Source organism: Tenrec ecaudatus, chromosome 18 (genome assembly GCF_050624435.1).
Source record: "Tenrec ecaudatus isolate mTenEca1 chromosome 18, mTenEca1.hap1, whole genome shotgun sequence".
Classification (NCBI taxonomy): Eukaryota; Metazoa; Chordata; class Mammalia; order Afrosoricida; family Tenrecidae; genus Tenrec; species Tenrec ecaudatus.
The window spans coordinates 70,874,746-70,895,594 of NC_134547.1; the positions used below are offsets into that span (position 1 = coordinate 70,874,746).

At 47.1% G+C, this 20,849-nt stretch overlaps 1 protein-coding gene and 2 pseudogenes across 1 annotated transcript in view; all 3 read right to left on the bottom strand.

Annotated features, from left to right (window-relative positions):
* The window catches only part of SDR42E1 (short chain dehydrogenase/reductase family 42E, member 1), a 33,623-nt gene extending 20,696 nt beyond the window's left edge, over positions 1 to 12,927 (bottom strand). The window contains exon 1 of the mRNA XM_075536950.1: positions 12,779 to 12,927. The gene's annotated coding sequence lies outside the window, so the exon portion shown is untranslated. The remainder of the gene's footprint in view (positions 1 to 12,778) is intronic.
* On the bottom strand, positions 9,655 to 11,906 carry LOC142431409 (peroxisomal membrane protein PEX14 pseudogene; annotated as a pseudogene).
* On the bottom strand, positions 12,135 to 17,517 carry LOC142431789 (small ubiquitin-related modifier 1-B pseudogene; annotated as a pseudogene).
* Between the last annotated feature and the right edge of the window lie 3,332 nt (positions 17,518 to 20,849).

A 20,849-nucleotide genomic window follows, 5' to 3' on the forward strand; every position in this document is an offset into this window, starting at 1 on the left:
GTAAGGATAGAGAAGTATGTACCATATATCTGAGGAGCGGAGAAGTTGTGGCTACATCGGTATTGAGAGGGAAAAGGAGATGGATCTGCAAGGAAGGTCTTATGTATGTACTGGGACTGTTCAGTAGGCAGAACAAAACGGGAAAAGTCTATCAGAGGGATGAAGCACCATGCAGACCCCCATAATTCACAGAGCACCCCTTTCCATCACTTTAATCTTGTTGGGACTCGAGCATCTGAGAAGACTGCTCTGTACCCTTGGGGCAGCCTCCTGCTACAGTTAGAAATAAACTCTCTTCTGAGCCACCCCCTTGGGGCAGAATGTTTGCGGACAACCGAGAGGAGTCATAAGTCCCATCTTTCTGATGGTACAGTACTCTACTTGAAGTTAAGGGATAACTTCACTTTTCTAATCACGAGGCTCAGAGGGACATATAGCAAGGGGATTACACACATGGACTATGGAGGTTTGAATCCTGTCTGCACAGAGGTGTTCCGAATGAAGGAATATGTGGTGATTCTGGTACCCCACCCCTCCAAAAGATTCCTTTTGAGTAGGTATTTGCTGTTCTTGCCTTAGATAAGATCCAATATTATACAAGCAAAACTTGTAGACAAGGGCACTTCAAAAAGTTCACGGAAAGATAGAATTTCAAGATAATGGCATTTCCCCACAAATTTTTGGAAGCACACATATATTCATAGTAATGTGAGTCATATTAAAAAAGGCAGTGTGTAGGGGTGGGGTGGGGGGAGCCCAAATGTCCACCAGCTGATGCATGCAAGCAAAGAGTGTGAACTTTGGTTTATTTACTTTTGACACATAATCAGGAAAGACAAGTAGTTACAAAGGCACATAACATTTGGTAAAGTAGAGTCAGCCAACAGGAAGGGGACCGTTCATCCATGGAGTGAACGAACACGGTAGCCATGAGCGTGATCTCAAACATATAGCAGAGAAGAGGGTGCCAGACCAGGCAGTGTCTCCTTCTCTGCTATGCTAGGGGCCGTGAGTGGGAGACACCGCAGCACCAACTTTATACACACACATAAAAAGGATCCAGTTCTGAGGCATGCTCTGACATGGGTGAGTCTCTTGACACCATTTTGCTGACGAAAAGAAACCAGCCACCACTTTGGGGCCAGGGCATGGTGCCCCAACAGACTGGGCTGGAAAACACTCTTAAAGGCCAACAAACAACCCTTGAACTAACTACAAGCTTTTCTTTCTTGTTGTGGTTTATTTTTTGTCATTGTATATTGTTGCTTGGTTTTGCTCTGTCTTGTTTTTGTGTATGTTATTATCTCTGCAGATCTGTCTAAATAAGGTAGGCTGGATGAACAATCTGGAAGAGAAAACAACGGGATCAACAGTTCAGGGGGGACATGGGACAGGGAGAGGTGGGGGAAAGGTAGTGGTGTTAACAAACCCAGGGACAAGGGAACAACAAGTGATCCAAATCAGTGGTGAGGAGGGTGTAAGAGGTTTGGTAGGATGTGATCAAGGGTAATGTAACCAAGAGGAATTACTGAAATCCATAAGAAGACTGAGCATGATAGTGGGACAAGAGGAAAGTCAAAGGAAATAGAGGAAAGAGCTAGGAGGCAAAGAGCATTTATAGAGGTCTAAATGAAGGCATGCACATATGCAAATATATTTATATATGAGGATGGGGAAATCGATCTATGTGCACATATTTATAGGTTTAGGTAGCAGAAGGACATTGGGCCTCCACTCAAGTACTCTTCCAATGCAGGAATACTTTATTATATTAAATTGGCATTCTATGATGCTCACCTTCCTGACACAATGGCCAAAGAAAGAGTGGGTGAATAAGCAAATGTGGTGAAGAAAGCTGAAGGTGCCTGACTATCAAAAGATATAGCACTTGGGGTCTTAAAGGCTTGAAGGTAAGCAAGCGGCCATCTAGCTCAGAAGCAACAAAGCCCACATGGAAGAAGCACACCAACCTGTGTGATCATGAGGTGCTGAAGGGATCAGGTAGGTATCAGGCATCATCAGAACAAAAAAATCTTACCATAGTGAATGAGGTGGGGAGTCCGGAGTAGAGACCCAAAGCCCATTTGTAGGCCACTGGACATCGCCCTACAGAAGGGTCTCAGGGAGGAGACGAGCCAGTCAGGGTGTGATGTAGCAACGATGAAGCATACAACTTTCCTTTAGTTCCTAAATGCTTCCTCCTCCCCCACTATCATAATCCCAATTCTACCTGGCAAGTCTGGATAGACCAGAGGATGTACACTGGTACAGATAGGAACTGGAAACACAGGGAATCCAGGGTGGATGATCCCTTCAGGACCAGTGGTATGAGTGGTGATACTGGGAGGGTGGAGGGAAGGTGGGTTGGAAAGGGGGAACTGATTACAAGGATCTACATGTGACCTCCTCCCTGGAGGACAGACAACAGAGAAGTGGGTGAAGGGAGACGTTGGACAGGGAAAGGTATGACAAAATAATAATTTATAAATTATCAAGGGTTCATGAGGGATGGGGGAGCAGGGAGGGAGGAGGAAAAGGAGGACCTGATGCCAGGGGCTTCAATGTAGAGCAAATGCTTTGAGAATGATGAGGGCAATGAATGTACAAATGTGCTTTACCCAATTGATGCATGTATGGATTGTGATAAGAGTTGTATGAGCCCCTAATAAAATGATTAAACAAAAAAAGGTTTACCAACAAAAAGAAAAGAAACCAGCCACCAAGGTTCACGTGTCATATTATTTCTAGTATATCCCAAGCATACGCAAACCCGTAGAGATATAACATTGGCTAGTGTTTGCCTAGGGCTGGGGGAAGGGGAAGGTGGCTTGGGGTAAATCAACTGGGAGGGGGATTCCTTTTGAGGTGAGACAATAGGATGGTTTATGACGCTGAATACTAAAACCCATTGGGTTGTACATTTCCAATAGAGGGGTTTTATGATATGGGAGTTCTATCGCAATAAAGTGATATCCAATGAGACGAATTGGCACCGTGGCTGTAACAAGAGGGATGCTGAAGCAGCAACAATGCTGAAGCTGGTCCAGGACCTGGCAGGGCTTCGCTCTGTTGTGTATGGGGGCTTCTTGGAGTTGAAATCAATTCAATGGTGCCTCGCAACAACATCATTTAAAAAGCTTGCACGAGAAATAATGAGAACTCATTCTCATTTCTGGGTTGTCTGAGCGATAGAAAATCAGATGACCTTGACCGTGGGAGCACTCGTAGAGGGCACCAGGATGCTGATGTCATTGTGGGTAAAAGTCTAGGAACAACTGCCTTAGAAAGACTCGCACGAACACGCCCTCTTGTCCCGCCATCTCACGATGAAGCCCTGGCCTGTGGGACCTTCCTCCCACATCCTCACAACCAGCAGGGACGGAGAGATATGAATAATAAGTGGTTTTCAATTAGCTGCATTGAAAACTGAGAGTCGGCTTGTGCTAATTTCTAGGATCCAATTACTTCATTTTGTTTCTCTTCTAACTGCCAGGGTGATGTTATGCAGGCGTATTTTAGTCATTCTCATTATGCATGCATCAATGTTTAGTGGTCTCTTCCTAACTCGCAAGTATACCCAAATGTTTTTCCCTCCCTCAGAGAGCCGGGTGGTACAGCGTAATATTAACAGGTGATGCACAACATCCGAATTAAATCCTTTTTCTCTCGCTCCCCCTTCCTCCTTGTTTATAAGGACCACTTAGGAGGTAGTTCTTCAAAAGCAGTGTGCACACCGAGGGGCATCAAAAAGTTCATGATATAACTCCATCCTCTTTCAATCGCATTTTCCCACAAGGTACTCTGAAGTCCCCTCCTTTATTCCGATACAGCTGCACCCCCCAAGGTAGTGCTGTGCATGTTAACAGTGGTGTTGTTGTCTATTCCGACTCACAGTCCCTCTAGGGAACCAAGCAAATGATGATACTCGATGCACTCTTGGCCCATGTGTCACTCAGGGCTCAGGTATGTAAAAAGCCAAAACCAATCTCAGTGCCATCAAGCTGATTTCAACTCATGGCAACCCTGCAGGGCGGGGTAGAACTGGCCCCGTGGGTTTTCCAGACAGGAGTAGGAAACCTCATCTTTCTCCCACAGAGTGACTGATGGTTTTAAGCTGCCGACCTAGGGGAGTGCAGCTCAACCAGTAACCACTACACCACTAGGGCTCCTTATTCCGTTATGTAAGACACATTCAAAGGGGCCATTTGTTTAGACCCTCCTTTAAAAAAATCACTTTATTGGGGGCTCATACAGCTCTTACCACAATCCATCCATCCATCCATTGTGTCGAGCACTTTTGTACATTTGTTGCCGTCCTCATTCTCAAAACATTTGCGTTCTACTTGAGCCCTTGGTATCAGCTTCTCATTTTCACCGTCCCTCCCCACTCACCCCTCCCTCCCTGCTCCCCCTCCCCCATGAACCCTTGATAATTTATAAATTATTAAATGATCATATCTTACACCGTCCGACATTTCCCTTCACCCACTTTCTGTTGTCCATCTCCCAGGAAGGAGGTTATATGTAGATCCTTGTAATCTGTTCCCCCTTTCTCCCTCACCTTCTCTCCACCCTCCCGGTATCGCCACTCTCACCACTGGTCCTGAGGGTTCATCTGTCCCGGATTCCCTGTGTTTCCAGTTCCTATCTGTACCAGTGTACATCTTCCAGTCCTGCCGGATTTGTAAAGTAGAATTGGGATCATGATAGTGGAAGGGGGGCGGGAGAAGAAGCATTCAAGAACTAGAGGAAAATTGCATGTTTCATCATTGCTACACTACACCCTGACTGGCTCCTCTCCTCCCTGCGACCCTTCTGCAAGGGGATGTCTGATTGCCTACAGATGGGCCCTGGGTCCCCACTCTGCACTCCCCCTCATTCACAATGCTATGATTTTTTGGTCTTTGATGCCTCGTACCTGATCCCTTCGATGCCTCGTGATGTCATAGGCTGGTGTGCTTCTTCCATGTGGGCTTTGTTGTTTCTCAGTTAGATGGCAGCTTGTTTATCTTCAAGTCGATAAGACCCCAGACTATATCTTTTGATATCCGGGCACTATCAGCTTTCTTCACCACATTTGCTTATGCACCTGCTTTGTCTGACTGTACTTATTTCAAGACAATTTTCTTGTTCTTCTGGCAGTCCGGGCTATATTCAATACTCTTTTTTGACACCACAATTCAAGCGCATCCTCTGGTCTTCTTTATGTACTGTCCATCTTTCATACCCATAGGAGGCAGTGGAAAAAGACCATGGCTTGGGACAGGTGCACCTTAGTCCTCAAAGTAACACTTTTGCTCTTTAATTCTTTACAGGGGTCTTGTGCAACAGAAGGACACCATTTGATTTCTTGCCTGCTGTCTCCCTGAGCATTGACTGTGGAGTCAAGGACAAGGAAATCCTCGATAACGCTACTCTTTTCTGTTTTTCATGATGTTGCTTTTTGGTGAGGATTTTTTTTAATGTTAAGATATAATCCATGCTGAAGACTGTAGCCTTTGACCTTCATCAGTTAAATGCTTCAGGTCCTCTCTGGTTTGCGAAATCAAGGTTATGTTAGCAGTGAATCACAGGTTTTTAATAAGCTATCTTTTCATCTGGATTCTATGCTCTTCTTCATGCCATCCAGCTTCTGGGCTTACTTTCTCAGTACACAGATTGAGTAAGTCCAGTAAAAGGCTACAGTCCTGGGGCCCACCTTTCCTGATTTTAGATCAAGCAGTTTGAACCTCTTGGTCTATGCATAGGTGTGTTAGTCTGAGTACTTTAGAGAAACAAATCCACAGAAACTCATATAAGAGATAGTTTTATATAAAGGACAAGTGCACATCAAGAAAACATTCCAACCCAGTGCTGCCCAAGCCCACAAGTCCAACATTAGCCCATATGTCCGATGCCAATCCACAAAGTCCTCCTCCATCTCACAAAATGCACACTATGACACTGCAGGAGGAAAGCCGAGTCAGTGAACATGTAAGCATCTCAGTGCTGGCAGGGGTCTCCACACGGCTGCTCCAGCTCCCAGGGTTGCATCGGGGTAGGTCCATTTGGCTTCTCCTTGGGGATGTCTTGCAGGAAGTCAGACTTGCAAGCTGAAGCAGGGAACCGCTAAGGCAGCTATACCCTGGTCTGACCATTAGAAGGCAAGAGACCCAAGAACTAAAAAGGCGAGGTTCACTGAGTCATTTATCCCTCTGCCCTTCAATTAACCCCAAATATGTTTATCGGTCGGTTGGCACAATAAACTAACTACCTCAATTGGTTTCACGTGAGCTCAAGGAAGTGTTCTGGAATTCCCATTTTAATCATTGTCATGTATAGAACCCACCAGCCTCTCCTCGGGAGAAAGTGAGGTTTTCTGTTCCCGTAAAGATTTACAGCCCTGCAAACCCTCAGAAGCGGGCTCTTCCACCCTATAAGATCGCTACACATCAGAATCCACCCAATGGCAGTGACTCTGGTAGTGTCGGGTAAATGTTGGGCTGCTAACTGTAAGGTTGACAGTTCAAACCCACCAGTGGCCCTGCAGAAGATAGACGCGGCTCTCTGCTTCTTTAAAGATTTACAGTAACAGAAGCCCTGTACAGGGTCACTATGAGTCACAACTGACTCAGTGGCAATGGGTTTAATCAACCCGAAGCAGACCACCACTTCCTTTTTAAAAAAAAAAATGTGTAGTCTATTAGCTCTCCTGAAACTTGTTTACCACCTTGGGTGACCCTGTTGTTATTTGAAATACAGGTGACATAGCTTCCAGCATCACTGTGACACATGACACCACGGTAGGTCAGAGCAACAGAGAGGGGTGGATTTCCCCTTTAGTGATCAATTATTTAAATTTCTGTTACTGATAGTTATTTTGACCCTTCCCCCCACCACAGTAGAACACTTTATCCATGAACTAACAAGACATTCCACTCACCTACTTAGCCCTCCACTCTATCACCTCCTTGTTTACCTTCTCCTTTCCCTTCTCCCCGATTTTCTTCCCTTGGGTTTTATGATTATTTTTCTTCCAGCTCCTAATTGGGTAAAGCCCAAGATTCAAATTTCAGTCTTTCCCCCCTTGTGTATCTATGTCCTTACTCTAAGTGAACGCTTCCGTTCTGTTGGCTTAAACTCTCAACCCTAGGCTGCTAAGTCCCAAATGTATATGCCTGGCTACTAGGATGCTGTTATGGGGATGACCTATTTTTATCTGAAACAGCATTGTCCAGAGAGTCCCTGAAGTGGTGACATTAACATGCTCAGTTGCTCACCAAAAGGTTCACCCAGAGACGCCTCAGAAGAAAAGCCTGTTTGCTGATCTAGTACTTCCAGAAAGAAGCCACAGCAAAGCCTGTGGAGCTCAGCTCTTTCTTGATGCCTGGGGTCCCTGTGAATTGGAACCGACTTGAGGCATGCCAGAAGTGGGTTTTTCATCTCCAGCAACATCTGTGCTCGGTCAGACCAGTCTGACCACCCACTTTTCTCCATTCATGGCCAGATGATGATTGCTTCACAAAGGCTCTTGGGTGGGTTCATCCTGTCCCCCTCTCCTGCTTGTCGTGCTTGTACAATGGCATCCTCACTGGATGAACACTCCGGGGGATCAGCAACTCAACCATGGCTGTTCTGCCAAATCTAGTGTTCTTTGACACAATCCATCCCGAGGCTAGACCACATGCCTCCTGACTTCTCACGCCCTCTTGCCATTCCCAGAGACACCTTGCTTCACCACACCCCCAGGTCCCCAAGAATAAGATGAAGGCAATAGATAGTCTTGGGAGAAGGGAGCATAGGAGACAGGGCAATGCCAAGGAGTGCATGGGTGACTGAAAGACAAACACAACTGAACCACAGAGCCTTGTGGAAGTAAAATACCAGTAAAAATACCAGGGATGGGCCTCTCTCTGGGTGGCTGGAGGGCTGGGGAGGACTGCGGGCCCGGGGTTAGTGCAGAGCTCTGGGAGGTGAGTTGAATACAGGATGGGAGTTGTTTCAGAATTGCCTCCTCATGGATGCCAGCATTTTATAATTGACCCTCAAAACTGACTTTTCATCTGGTGGGTGCCACTGTACCACCTACAATGCATCAGCTGTGGTGCTTCTTAAACAGACAGCTTTCTGGGCTGCTGGGCCAAGTCCCTGATTGAACTCTCTTGCAGTGACGCAAGGAATCAACATTTCCTAGCAAGTCTTCAGGAGATTCCCCTCCCTATTCCACTCTCAACACAATGAAGTAGGGTTGGAGGTAGGGAGCCAAGGGGATATGGGCACCCTAAAGAGGGGTGCTGACCCCATTCTGGTGATTGTGTAGACCATGGAAGGTTGCTGCTTCTTCTTTTAAAATTATTTATATTTAATTTAATTTGTTCCCTTTTATAAAACACATACAAAGAAAAACATGCCAAAGATAACTGTACAGCCCACCACATCAGAATGGGGACAGGATCACTGGAAACCCCTGGGTCTGTGGCTCTTTCTCTTTTCCCCCCTCCCACTTTCTTTCCTTCCCTATCTCTCTCTTCCTTCTTCTTGCCTCCACCCCCACCCCACCCCTGCCACAACATAGCCATCCAAATCTTTTTCTTTGGTGTGAAAACCCTTTTTCTGGCCATGTTTTTATGATCATGGTTGTCAGGAAATCCTTAACTCTTTGAGATCATCTAATTCTGTTGAGCATCATGTCTTCCGATCTGTTCCATGCCACGAGGTGTCTGACAGTGTAATCCCTGTTCTCTAGAGATGCGGGCTCTCCCATCAGGGTGTGTCCCACAGAGGGGCGTTGGGACTGTTGGAAGGCTTTTCTTCTGCAGGTGGCACTTGGTTTGAGTCTTGGAGGACAAGTGGAAGGGGAAGAAGAATGGAAAGACCGGGTGTTGGAGGCCTTCATGAGTATTTGCACAAGTACTGGGGGGCATTGAGGTCCAAGAACTTGAGTGTGAGCGGGGTGGTGGGGTAGGGGGCTACCACTACTAACGCCAGCCGCCTTTGAGTCTAATCCTACCTGTAGAGACCCCATGTGTATGTCCAGTGGCATTCAGCTTCACAGGGTTTTCAGTGACTGATTAACCAAGAGGAAGCAGATGGTCAGGTGATTCTTCTGAGGTGCCTCTGGATGGACTTGACTGGCCAGCCTTTCAGTTGGCAGCTGGGCTGATGCGCTGTGTGCACCACCTGGGGGCTCCGTGGGAAGGCGTGTGTATAGCAGGTAAACAGGAACGTACTCAGCAGGGTCACTGTTCTCACCCACAACAGGACTTGAGAGCCTCGGACTGACTCGAACATCTGGCCTCCATGAACTGGGCTGCATTCAGTTGGTACATTGGTAAATTGGGTGTATGCCCCCTTATTGCCCTGGAAAAGCCATCAACCAGGTGCTGTTGGGCAAGATGACACTACCTGTTTATTAATACAAACACATATATGTATTATTCTGCTGGATATTTTTTCCTGAAGAACAGAGATCTTTTCTTTAAATCATCTCAATCAAGAGTCTTCAAACATAATTTTGCCCATTACTGCAGAAATAATTGCATTTTTGGGGGGGGTGTTAATTTTAAATGATGTTTTCCTGGGGCATTTTTTAACACTGACACCTAAATGTTGTATCAGACGTTTAAGGCATTGCAAAGTCTTGAAAAGCTAGCATATTATCAATATTGATATATATTTTTTTAAATAGCGGTAACTCATATTTATTACAAGTATATACAGTCATATCTTATATTTCGCATCTATACATGATCACACAAATGAACATGTTTCTGGTCGGAAGACAGACACAGCTGTCAGAAGGCCCTGAGGCCGGCTCCTGCGGTGGGCTGAGGGCCACATCTCGCCACTGGTCAGCTGAGGCCACGATGCAGCAAGCGCGGGCAGTCAGGGAGTGGTGTGATTTCATTTCCTAGGAGGACCACGGGCACGGCGGGAGCTGAGCAGAGAGGGCAGGGTGCACTGGCTGGGTAGGGCCTGGCTGCAGAGCCTGGGAGCCTCAGCAGGGGCAGGCCTTCACTTCTGGGCACAGGTCCCTGGTGCCAAGAGAGAGGCGCCCGGGGTGGGGGGAGGGAGGGGTGTCAGGCCCGGTTAGGGGTAGGGGGCTGGGAGCAGCTGCAGCTGTCTCCACCAAGGTGCTGGAGTCAGGTGATCCAACTTCCTCTTGTCATGCGTAGTGCTAAGGTGGTGTTACGGTGAAGCCACTTGGCAGACAGACCCTGGACAAGACGCTGGGAGGAGCTGGGCCAGGGGCTTGAGCACAGTGGTTTCTGGGCCTCCAGCTGGGCACGCAGAGGTCAAAGGCTGGTCCCGCTTGGAAGAAGCTGAGGTGGGCTGGGCTGGGCTAGCGGGCCGACAGGGCGATGAGAGGGGGGCAGGCAGAAATGTGATCACACAGCAGCGGCCACCCACGGGGCGAGGGCAGCTCTGCACCCCAGGGTGCACGTAACCGGCTGACAGTCCCGCGGGGCGGGTGAGGGCGGAGCGGCGGACTGGGGCCTAGTCCCGCTCGCTCGTGCTCATTGCTGGCGCCCTCCGGCCGCCGGAGCTTATCCACCTGCTCGTTGATTTGCCTGTCACCACCCCGGCGATCCTCCCGCTGCACGCCCAGGCAGTCCTCCTCGCCGCCGTGGCCGACGTCGTCGTCCTCTTCGTCCTCCTCTTCGCGCTGCTCCTCCTCACCCTGCACCTCCATGCGCACCTGGCCCTGCACGTCCAGCAGCCCCGCACCCTCCTCGGCGGGGCCCAGCAGGTGGTACATGGAGCCCTCCGGGCTGTGACCCTCCTTGACAGGGGAGGACGGACGCGGACTCGTTGCTGACGGGCGAGTGGAGCCGGGGACTTCACTGGGATCTGCCAGGAGGGGATCTTGGGAGCAGATGGTGACTGAGAGGGTGGGAACTGCCTCCGGTTTAAAAGCAGGCCCTTCAAGGAGTTGATTTCTGACTTGAGCTCATTTATGTTCTGGGACTCCAGGATCCAGTTGGTCGATGTGGTGGCCTTGGCAGTGGCCAGTTCCTGGGCGAGCTCCTGGACTTTCTGCTGTTGCTGGACGAGCAGCTCCTGGACAGAGGCTAGTGTCGTCTGGACCTGCGTCACTGTCTGGGCCACGCTGCCACTCAGCTCCGAGAGGCTCGCCTCCCTCCGCTCCAGTTGCTTCCTGTCCTCTCTGCTGCCCACGATGAGTGGGAGCAGGTACTTCTTGTAGAGCTGGTGGAAGCCGAACGCCATTCCTGCCATGATGATGGCAAGTGCCCCGTAATCCCTCCATCGGGAGCCTGCTGGGCTGTATGCCGGAGGAGGCAGGAGGTGAGGGGGCTGGACAGGAACCACCTGTGTGGCTGGGCCCAAGGACAAGGGCTCTTCAGCAGCGGTGCCCGACTGCTGGAAAGCCACATCGATCTCTTCATCTGTCAGCCCTTTCTTCTTAAGGAATGCTCTCCTGGTCGCAAGAGGGCTCTGGTGGACCCGGGAATTCTGTAGAAACTTCACTGCTGTGGCAATCAGCGGCTCTCGAAGCAGCACATTTTCACTTCCTGGAGTAGCGCTTGGCTGGCTCGGCGGCTCTGCCTGCTCCGAGGACGCCATCTTCCTCAATATTGATATTTTTTAAGACCAACTATTAGATCACTCTTCAGCACGTTTTTTGAAGAATTTAAACGTTTTTTTAAATAGTTGGAATTTCACATTTTTAAAAACTTCTTGCACTCACTATTTCATCTCACTTCTTGCCCAGAATTTTACTCTATTTAATATATTTTATGCTTGAAAGTTTTTCCTGGCTTCTCATCACACTTCCCTGAAGTGAAAATGTGTGTATATACATATAGATTGAAATTTCGTTTTTATCCCTTGCGACCAACAGACTTTCAGTGTCAAATTTCTCTCCCATTGAGTTATCCTCATTTTTAACCCATTGCCTTTGACTCACAGAGGGGTTTCTAGGCTGTGATTTTATGAGGGTAGATTCCCAAGTCTTTCTGCTCCTGCTGGGTTTGTTGTACTGCTAATCTTTTGGTTGGCAGTGCCCCCAACACTATGATCTATCTATCTATCTATCTATCTATCTATCTATCTATCTATCTATCTATCTATCTATCTATCTAATTTTCAAACAAAAAATAAACTTGGAATATGACAGTTGGGCTTTTCCTCCCCTATTTGTTCATGGGCCTGTGGGCGAATGTTACTCATTGTCAGACTAAGAAAGGGCTTGGCATCAATTCTGTTCTGGGTTTCGTTTTTGTTTCCTTATAGATGTGTCACTGAGATCTGCATCCACACAAGTCAGTGGATGGAAACAGGACCCTTCTGAACGGCACTATTCCTCATGTTTTAAATGGGCTTTTGATTAAAGGCCTCAAATTACATTTAACGATCAGCTGACGACTGGCTCAGATCCTTCTTCAATGCTACTGAAAGTTGAGGATTGGAAACAGTGTTCCTTGCTGTAACTGAGTCCTTTTCCATTTCTGGAAAGTAGGACAAAAGTGGGATTAAGCTCTTATAAGTGACTATTAATTATACCTATTATTCTTTCACTCAGTGGGCATCTAGCTTAATTGTTAGACTTGGAGTTGGGAAACTCAAAGTATTGTTCTTCTCAATATACACCTTGGTGAATCCAATATTTTGAGCAAGAGGCTTTTGCCTTATCATGTATAAGATAAATGTATACATATTGTAAAACTTTGTACTTACAGATTCATTTCACTCAATGGAATGGGTCCAAAGGGTGGTTGTGCAATTGAGGAATAAAATTAAAGAGAAATCAGACAAGATAAAGCATGCAATTGCTCACCTCCCAGATGGCTACCTCCCAGGTGCAGTAGCCAGGTCCGTGCAGAGCGTGAATACAGTTCCAATCATGGCTGTATACACTTAGGTAGGGGTGTCAAACTGGCAGCCTGAGGGCAGTATGCGGCCCCTGAGGTGATTTTTTGTGGTCCACGATGCTCTGAAATAAAATGAAAATAGAAAAATAATTGTTATGAAGAAAATAGCACTTAGGGGAGATAGAGGCAATACCGCACACACAATTCCCTCATTACATTTTATTTCAGAGCATCGTGGGCACAAAAAAATTACCTCTGGGGCTGCATGTGGCCTGTAGGCTGCCAGTTTGACACCCCTGCACTTAGGGGACATGCAAGCCCCCCAAATTATAGGTAACCACATGGGTACCAGGAAGGAGTTGTACATGCAAGCCCCCCAAATTATAGGTAACCACATGGGTACCAGGAAGGAGTTGTACAATAGGCATATGTGCAACAAGAGCGGATGAGTGAGGGGTGTACATGCAATAGGAAGGGGAGGGACTAGGGGTACACGCGTGACAAGAAGATGGGTGAATGCTAGATTCAAGATGGCAGCCTAACCTTGGTCCTCCCTGAGTTGTCTTGACCTTGCCTTTGGGCTCTCCTTCGGGGTACCAATCCATTATCCTTATCAGAAAGGAGTGGGCCCCACCTAGGGTGGGACAGACTATAGGGTCTGATTGCTCTAGATGACTGATAACCCTCAGGGAGACAACCTTTAAGCAGTTGCCCTCCAAGTGTATAGTCATTGACCATGTGCTAGCAAGCAGCACCTTAGGTTTGGCATATAATATGGGGGAGGGGACGACAACTTGGGAATAACCTTTCTGTTTCCCACATCTGATGAGGTGCCAGGCCCTGTCCCGAGTCAGAATTCTCAGGGAACTTTGTTTCTTTGCTCCCCTTGTTGCCCTGTTGCGCTCCCTATGAGTTTCACCCTGCTGTGCATGGGCAGACCAGGCACACTTTCAGCAGTGTCTCCAGTGCTGTCCCCCGTAACGCTATGGGTCAGTGAGGGAGTGTCATGTCTTGTGGCGGGGCCTGCCCTACAGTCTTCTCTGTGCATTGGCTGCTCTGAGCAGGATGTCGTCCCTGGGGCTTGGTAGGCCATGATGAGGTCCACTCTCTCTCTTTCCCTCTTAGTTCACCCCATGAGGTCTGGAGAGACTGGCGACTCACCCTGGGCTATATCTTCAGTGTCGTCCTCTGTCTTACATTCTTCAGGGGAGGTGGGGGGTCAACATAGTTCGGCTCTGGATAGTCTTGAACCACCGACTTTTGGTTAGCAGCTGAGCATGTTAAGTTTGGATCACTCAAGGGACCCACTCAGGATGATTACATTGGGATCTGAAGGATAAGATGGAATGTCTCAAGGGAAGGTAATAGACAGTGTTCCAGGCAGATGGAACAGAGCGTGAAAACGCCAGTCTTTGTGGGAGAGGGATTGTGAAGGACATGCTGAAGGCAGAGCCAGGACTCCCTTTTTTTTTTTTTTGCATTTTGAGAGAGAACATTCTCCCACATTCATTACATTTATAGGGGTTCTCTCCTGTGTGAACTACCTGATACATACGGAAGTGGTCCTTGCGGTAGAAAGATTTCCCACATTCCTGACATTCAAAGGGTTTTTCCCTTGTATGAATTCTTAGGTGTATAATGAGATTCCCCTTCATATCGAAAGCTTTCCCACACTCATTACATCCACCTCTTATGTACTCTGAAGCTGGAATCATCAGCAAATCCTTTGCCACACTCATTACATTTGTACGGTTTCTCCCCTGTGTGTGTTCTCTGATGTGCCTTGAGGTGTGGCTTTTGGGAAAATGCTTTCCCGCAGTCCTTACATTCAAAGGGCTTCTCCTTTGTGTGAATTCTCTGATGTGTTCTGAGGTGTGCCTTCTGGGAGAAGGTTTTCCCACATTCACGACACTTATGAGGCTTGTCCCCTGTGTGGATTATCTGATGTGTTCTAAAGGCAGAACTCCTTGAGAGCACTTTCCCACATTCATTACATTGATAGAGTCTCTTCTCTGTACCATCCATCTGGTGCTCTTTGTGAGCAAAATTCTTAAATCTTTCTAGATGCTCACTGGCATTTGACTTCCAGCAAAAATATTTTCCACATTTATGACATTCATTGAATTTGGTCCACATATGAGTTCTACCATGTGACTTCCAACAAAAGGAATCCCGTTGTTCCTTACATCCGTCAGGCTTCTTCCCTGAGTGGATCCTCTGGTGTTGTACGTGGTGTTCATTCTGATACTCTGGTTTCCTACACCCACCACATTCTAAGAACTTCTGTCCTGTATCATTTTGCTGATGTACACTGAGCACTGACTTTTTGTTGCAGAAATATGTATCTAATTCATATCTGTAGAGTTTCTCTTTTAGGTGAATTTCTTGATGTACCAGGTAGCTCTGCTTTGTGAAGTCTTCCTTTAAGGACCATGGCTCTTCTCCCTGTTCTAACTTAAAGATCACCTCTGGTTTGGCAGTACAATATCCCACTGAAAGGAGGTGGCTGTAGTTCTCCAGCATCACCTCCCTATAGAGGGTCCTCTGGGCAGGGCCCATGTGCCGCCACTCCTCCTGGGTGAGCTCCACAGCCACGTCCTCGAAGGACACGGGTGCCCAAGATTTGCTCATTTTCTGCTGCTCTGGAGATTCTGTCCAGGACTATGGGGGTTCAGCAAAGGTTTTTTGAGCTGTGACACAGTACATAGCACTAGGTTTTCTTTGTTCTTGGTTTTGACCCTCCAGAAGTCATTAATTTCCGGCTTAATTTTAGAGGGGCTGTCAAGAGTCAGAGCGAGATCTCTCTTGCAGTACTGTCATGTTGTGATTGTAAATGCTCAGCTACAGGGGTCTCGAGATGCCACATGTGGAGACAGGCATAGGATGACAGCAGTTCAGATCGTCCCGGTGGCTTCAGCCGGAAGCTACGAGACCATCTTCCCAGGGCTATCGAGTCAGGGCTGGCTCACAGCGCCCCCTGTGGGCTTCCGAGACTGCCACTGTCTACTGGAGTAGAGACCGGGCGTCTCGCGCGTGCAGAGCGGCTGGTGGTCTTGAACTCAGGACTCCCTTTTTGAAAACAAATATTTTTGTTTGTTTTAATGAAGCTGGCATAGACAACGTCCATTTAAAACCCATATCCCAGGCCCCAAAGTAGTAATGACATAAAAAAGAGCAAATAACAACGACAACAAAAAGTTCTGTAGGATATGCCGCTGCTTGAACAGCTTTATTAATTGCTAATGACATTTAGAACTTTCCTGGGATCTTCTGACAGGATTTTCATCTCCGTCTTAAAATGCTTGGTGTCTTCAGTGAAGCCATCTTTGAAACTAGTTACTACTCTTCACCGTTGTCACCATGCCTCCAGCCGGATGCTCCTCTTCTTCTATTCCAGACTCTCAGATTTTCAAAGTCGCTTCCAAAGTTAAGTAAAAAGGTCACTTTCCCACAGCTCAGTTCTCTGAGAAGCTTCCATCTCCCCCTGAGAGTGTCATAATCTGTAACTTCAGGGACAGCTGGAAAATCAATGTGACCACTTGCAATGGTCAGTCTGATTTATCCCACAAACCTACAAATGCACAGTCCTGGACAAGGTGACCTCTCTGTGCACCCATGTCCTTGTTAAGAAGGGAGGGTATTATGAAGGGGGCTGAGGCTTGATCCCCACAAGCCAGCACAAGGAGAACAGCACGGATGGACAAGCACTAGGATTTGAAATGCCAGATGTTGGCAAGAGAGGCGCCAGTTTTCAATTCCATTTTCAACACCACAGTACAAAAGGACTATTTTAAAAAATAAGAACAGGATTAAGGGAAAAGAAAAGAATTAAATGAATATAAGGGGGTGTCCCCCCAAATCCAGATTTTTTTCAAAGCTATGTATTTAATTTGTTTTAACAAAGCAAATGTACTGCCTTCTAAGTACCCTTTGTTATACTTAATATGTTTGTGAAATCTGTGATTCCATTCTTGGGAACATTTTCAAACTTATCTGTTCGGATGGCTGACAGCACCTCCCTCGGTTTTTTCTTCACCTCTTCTATGTCGTCAAATCCCTGTCCTTTCATCTCCCACTGTATTCTCAGAAACAAAAAGAAGTTGCATGGAGTGAGGTCAGGTGCGTGGGGCAAGAGAAGCATGCTGTTTTTTTGCCAAAAACTGGCGCACTGAGATGGCTGCCTGAGCAGGTGCATTGTCATGGTGGCAAAATCAGTCCCTTGTCTGCCACAAATCAGGTCTTTTCTTGTCGCACATTTTTATGCTATCTTTTCAGAGCCTCTAAAGAGAAAGCGTGATTAACAGTCTGAGCTGGTGTAACAAACTCCAAATATACTATCCCTGTCACATCAAAAAAGCAAATGACATTGTTTTTTGTGTGGTACCCCCTCATGTCCAAACTGGTGAATGACCCCATTTGCTCCTGATAAACTTCCATCACATCCTCTTCCTCCATTCCCAGTTCTTTTGGAGTCTGCGTATCAGTAAGTCTCTGGCCTTCAAAGAGAAACCTGAGTGAGTTGATTGGAATTCCCTGTCTGTGACAGTAGGATTCTTTGAGTTCCTTGAAATGTGTTGTTACTTTCACCTTGAAGTGAATCTCACTGCTATCCTGTCCAATGACTTTGAATTTTATGTATTTTACGTATTCTCCTTGCTTATCCTCCAAGTCTTCAGTTGAAGATTTTTGCCTCCTGGTCAGACATTCTGATGGTGACTTTGCCCCCAGGGGTCTCCACATGGCAGAGACCTTGGCCAGAAAGAAGCTTGATCTGGGGTTCACACACCCGTCTATCTTCCCCACGGCACAACACTGAAGATTAGGAATACTTGGCGCATTGAATTTGGGTGTGTGTCAACAAGCCAAGTCAGGAGGTGTCCCAAGCTTCCAGGTTCTGCTAGCCAGGTGAAGCTGCGGAGAAGGTAAAACCTGGGAACAGAGCAGACCTGGAAAATGTACATTGGACAACAGGGGTTAGGGTCGGTTGCGAACGGGGAAGTGAAAGTCCCTGGGATAATATATGAGGGAGTAAGAACGAAACCGTTTAAAAGGGAAAGCAGAGAGAAGTTCAATGAAGCACTCAAACTCAGGACTGTGCAGGGCTGGTGGAGAAAGTCACAATAAAACATCAAACTCCCTGCCATTGAGTCAGTGCTGGCTCATAGCGATCCCCTGGGTGGGTTTCCGAAGCTGGAAATATTTACGGGACTAGAAAGCCCAATTCTTCTCCCGCTGAGCTGCTGTTGGTTTCAAGCTGCCAACCATGCGGATCACAGCCCAATGCATAACCACGATGCCACCCTGACCCCTGGTGGTGACAGGAGGAGACGGATTTTTAGTGAGCAGAGGGCCACCTTCAGTATGGCTCAAACTTCAACTGAAAGAAAGTTCCTCACAACTGGTCCAATCAGCAACATCATCCTAACGAGGGTAGAGACTGAAGTTGTCTAGGATTTCATTTTGCTTGGATCCACAACCAACGTCCACGGAAGCAGCCACCAAGATAGCCAATAACATACTGCATTGGACAAATCTGCTGCAAAAGATGTCTTTAAAATATTAAGAAGTAAAGATGTCACTCTGTGGACTAAAGTGTGCCTGACCTCAGCCATGGTGGTTTCTCAATTGCCTCAGGTTTGGGCAAAAGCTGGCCAATGAATAAAAAAGATTGAAGAGAATTAATGCCTTGCGTTCTGGTGGTGGCGAAGACTACTGACTCTATCTCAGACTGCAAAAGAACCAACAAGTTTCTGTTGGAAGGAGTAGTCCAGAAGACTCTTTAGCAGTGAGGGTGGAGAGACTTTGGGCATGCAATCCGAAGGGACCAGTCCCTGGAGAGAGAGATCAGACTTGGAAGTGGTCTGTGGAGTGGAAAGGAGCCTCCGTGGCTGCAACGGTGAGCTCAAAGCCAGCAACAATTGTGAAGACGGGGCAGGCTCAGGCAGTGTTTCATTATGTCGCGCATCGTGACGGGCTCAGACATAATGCTTGTGGGAATGGCACAGTGCTGGACAGAGTTGGCTGTGTTTTACGAAGGGTCGCTATGAACTGGAATCCACTGAGCGGTGGTGGCGCTGGTGGACACCTGACAACAAGGACGGTTCCTTTGACTATTTCAGACACTTCGGTGAATTCAAATATCTCTTGAATCCCTTCCATCTTTCCCACCACACCTCCAGCCACTGAGGGAAAGAGCAACTCCAGGAGAACGCTTTACTGTTCTTAGATTTGTTTTTGCAAACAGCGGAAGGCTTAGCTAGAGTTTCACACTGAAGTCAGAGGGTAGAGATTAGGTGGTTGTTGGCATGAAGTAGAAGAAATACCACCACTTTTTTGACCTTCGAAGAACTCTTGGCCAGGCTGTGAATTTCCATGACCATGGGATCAAGGCCCAATCTTATCTGGGCCTCAAAGTCCAGGCAAGGCTCAGTTGATTATAATGCCTTGAAACAAGATTATTTTATAAAATAAAAAAAAAGAAACAAGATTAGACTATGCATGCTTTGTAACCTGCTCTCGTTGCTCAAAAAATATTGCAAACATTTTCTCAGGTTGACAGGTAGATAGATTAGGGATACAGGGAGTTGTCTCCACCAAATGCCTACCCTAAACGGAAATTGGCTGCCCACACCACAATAAAGGGGTTGCAAAGAAATCAGGAACACATTAGACACCTACGGGGCCAATCCAAACCTGGGCACATTAAGCGCCAGCAATATTATATCACACAGGTGCGCCTAAACGTAGCCACGAATTCACCCAAAACCAAGCATGTGCAGACTAAGAGCCACCTAGACACAAGTGGAGGTCCAGCTGGGCAAACAGACTAAGCACCAGCGACATGACATCACACAGGGGCACCTGAACACAGCCAGTGAGATAGGCCAATATCCTCAACTATGCCCTCCCCCCCTCCAGCCAGTGGGAATAAGAGTGGATACGTAGACTCGGGTCAGGCCTTGTCCCCTTCTTGAAGATCGTTTTCTTGCTGGTCGGAGGGTGGGGCTCTCTCCTGTGTGCTTGGTGCTCATGTGCCTTCGTGCCCTCTCGGGGCTCTCCCTCTGTCTCTCCTTCCTTTGTCGGTTCAGACCCTCTTGAGTCTGTGGACTCCTCTCAAGGGCCATTTTTCCACATGGTGTTTTGTTCTCCCCCGAAGCAGTCATTTTTGGTCTCTAACTTCCCCACGACCTGCAGCCGTGCACATTTTCCGGGGACAGTGTGTACTTTCTACCATTATAATACCTGAAATTTTCCTTTCCCTCATTAAGTTACTTGGCTTTATGAAAGTGCTTCTGCCACGTGAATTCTTCCAGTGTTGAGAAGCCAGAACCGAGAGGTAAACCACCCCAGAAACCTAACAAGGTCAGTAAATATTGTTCAACAACTTGATTTTTAATGGCGGCAGAGCAGTCCCACCAAATGAAAGTAACAACATTCATACAACCAATCCGTCACGGCTAACCATTTAGAATGCTTCTCCAATTCCCAGGTGATAAATAACTCCCTCTGCAAATCATTGTGCACCTTTGATGAGCTTCAAGTGGGCTCAGTCTAAATAATCATGAACAATTTCACAGTGGCAATTTCTGCTCATCGTCTTCTTTATGAGCAAACACATTTCCTTTAGGCACAAACAAACCAAAAAGAAAGGTGGGGGAAGAAAAAGAAAAATATGGAGAAGAAGTTCCTAGGACATCTGGTTTATGGTGTGATTTACCTTTGGTATTCAGCTGTTGAGTTAAAGTTTATTGTGCCAACCTGGCCAATAAACACATGCGGAGTTAGTTAATTGAAGGGCAGAGAGATAAATGGCTCAGTGAGCCTCAGCCTTTCTAGTTCTCAGGTCTCTTGCTTTGTGATGGTAGCACCAGGTTGCAGGTGGTGGTTTTGAACAGCAGACCTTGTAGAATACAACCCAACTTGTAACCACTGGGCCACCAGGGCTCCTCTGCCATACCCCCAAGGAACCATTGATCTAGTTACTGTCTCAATAGATTTACCTATCCTGAATTTCATATACTGAAGAACATAAAAAAA